The following is a 2749-nucleotide window of genomic DNA, read 5'->3' as shown; positions in this document are numbered from 1 at the left end:
TCCTATTCGGGTTATCTCAAATCTCACAATAACTTAGACATGGAAATCAAGCTCATGCTCCCACTCAAACCAGAATTTTTGTGATTTTTCCATGAGCCAACATTTCAAGTACTAGGAGAGTAAAAGGTTGTATATGAGGTACTTGCAAAGCATGGATAGAGCAACTATTCATCATCTCCATGATAAGAGCTTACGCGGATTTTCCACACATATGTGTTAGGAGTTTTATTCAAAGCATGAAACATTTTTTTTGTGTTTTACTTATTTATTTTGTTTTTGCTTTAATTTTATTTTATTCTCTTTTTTTTAGGATAGAAGGTGAAAGGATAGATTGGATGACTTACCTGGATACATTGGCATCCCCCCAAGCTTGAATGAAGCTCAATAGGTCTGCCATCTTGGCTGTTTTTTTATTTTTTCTGTATGCAGTGCAAAATGAAAAGAATGCATTTGCGAAGATTTAATTATGCCATGATGTCAAAGGGAAAACTTATGCAAAAAGATAAACTATCCTATATGTCAATGCAAGAATGGATAACTACCACGTACCTCATGGCAAGGGCTTGAGTTTCTCGTCCTGAGCAGGACTATCCATACCTTGGGTTCGGTCGTCGTCACCTGATGGAGACATGGGTGGCGATGCTTTCTTCCGCCATAGGCATAGTTATTTTGATCTCTTTCTTCCCAAATTCCAGAAATTTCCTACGTTGGATATTCCGCTTCACATTTCGTTGGTTATACACCTTGTTCTCCTCCCGAGTTCGAAGATTCTCCACGAATTCGATGAGGGTAGAGTTGGATGGGGTATATGACTTCTCCAGCTCTTTCACGGATTCCTTCCCGTTGAAACTTTTGATCTGTGAGCATTGTTCATCCTTCGATCTGAAGCTGAATGTCTCCTTCTGCCCATTGATATTGATGTTGAGTTGGATTACTCCAACTCCCGCATCAATGTGTGTGGTTGTCATACTCAAGAATGGCCTCCCCAATATGAGAGGGGTCTTGTTGTCGACTTCCATATCGAGAATGACGAAATCAACGGAGACAAAGAAATTCCGTATTTTCACCGGAATATCCTTGGTGATCCCCGCGAGATGACGAACTGATTGGTCTGCTAGCTGCAAACACATGGTAGTAGGAGCAAGCTCATGATGGTTAAGTTTATTATAAATTACCTTTGGCATGACGCTGATGCTTGCTCGCAGATCGCAAAGAGCGTGCTTAAAGTGTTGAGCTCCGATGGAACATGAGATGGTGGGGCATCCTGGTTTCTTTTTCTTCTCCAGGAGAGGGTTGAGTATGGCTGTGCTACACTCATCTGTAAGCTGCACAACCTCGGTGGTCGGCAGGACCCTCTTGTTGCCATGGATATCCTTGAGATACTTGGCGTACGTCGGAACCTGCATAGTATCAAGAAGTGGTATGTTGCCATAAAGCTTCTTGATTATCTCGACGAACTTGCCGAATTGCTCGTCGGCCACCGGCCTCCTTTTCTGCTCTAGAAACGGTAAGGCGGTTGTATCGTGACAGTCCCGTGAAGTTCTAGGGGGTTCCACGGGGTCTTCCTGGGTAGCAATGGTGTTGGATTCTTCGGCCTCCTCCAGCACCCCGTCTTCAGCATCGGTATTCCTAGCGGTTACGGTCTTCCGCCGTGTACCTGCATCCTACGGAAGATGTGGTCTCTGTGCAGATTATCTTGCCTGCACAACTACCGCATTCACACTTTCTTTCGAGTTCACTCTCGATTGCTCGGGAAGCTCTCCCGTGTTATGGTTACAACAGGATGAGGCCAGCTGAGTTACTTTAGTTTTTATTAATTCATTGAAGCTCAGCTGATTTTTAATAACAGAGTTAAACCCATCTAGTTGCATAGCTAAAGACTCAAGAATTTTATCATTAGCAAGAAACTTCTCACTAATGTTGTCATTAATTTGTTTTTGGCTGTAAATGAAGTCTTTTATCGAGGGTTGAAAACTGTTATTAAAATTGTTACCTTGCTGTTGGCCGAAGGGGAGGTCGGGCTTAGAATTCCAACCTTGCTGAGGACGGCAGTCTGTGTCATCGGGAGTGTTGTTCCCAATGGAGTTCTCGTCCTCTTGAGTGAACGGGCAAGATTTGCCCGAGTGTCCAGAATTGCCACATTTCTCATATGTCATCCGTGACCCAGTCTGGTTAACCTCCTGGTGTGGAGATTCCAGCTTTCTCATGAGAAGATCCATCTTGGCTACCAGCTTATCAACTCTGTTGATTTCATGTATTCCTTTTGCATTGGCTGGTTGCCTATCTGCCCTCCAACTCTAGTTGGAAACAACCTTGTCGATGAGCACTCTAGCTCCTGCAACATCGAGGGAGAGGAATGCTCCTCCCGCTGCTGCGTCCATGTGATCTTGCGATCGCTGGTTCAGGCCATGGAAGAACTCTGAATGATAAGCCATTCTTCCATGCCGTGGTGTGGGCATACTGCAATGTATTCCTGAAGACGTTCCTAGGCTTCCTGGACTGTTTCGTCCTAGAGTTGTTGAAAACTGGTAATCCTATTCCGAAGGGTGTTGGTTTTGCCCACCGGAAAGTACTTGACCAAAAAAGCATTGCCGCACGCATCCCAAGTGCCAAATTCTTTCTTGAAGGTGTAAAACCACGTCTTTGCTTTCCCAAGCAAAGAGAATGGGAACAGTCGAAGACGAATATTATCCATCATAGTGCCTCTTGGGTTGATTATGCTGCTCACTTCCAGAAAATTCTGAAGATG

The 2749-nt window shown here is 44.3% G+C and overlaps 1 non-coding gene across 1 annotated transcript; it reads left to right on the top strand.

The window, feature by feature from the left end:
• Positions 1-2441: 2441 nt before the first annotated feature.
• Positions 2442-2548, top strand: LOC120646593. The gene has a single exon (XR_005664495.1). It is a non-coding gene; the product is annotated as a small nucleolar RNA R71 (small nucleolar RNA).
• The last annotated feature ends 201 nt before the right edge of the window (positions 2549-2749 follow it).

Source organism: Panicum virgatum, chromosome 8K (assembly GCF_016808335.1).
Source record: "Panicum virgatum strain AP13 chromosome 8K, P.virgatum_v5, whole genome shotgun sequence".
NCBI lineage: Eukaryota > Viridiplantae > Streptophyta > Magnoliopsida > Poales > Poaceae > Panicum > Panicum virgatum.
Note: the sequence above shows the minus strand (reverse complement) of the source record. Positions and strands in the feature narration are given on the sequence as shown.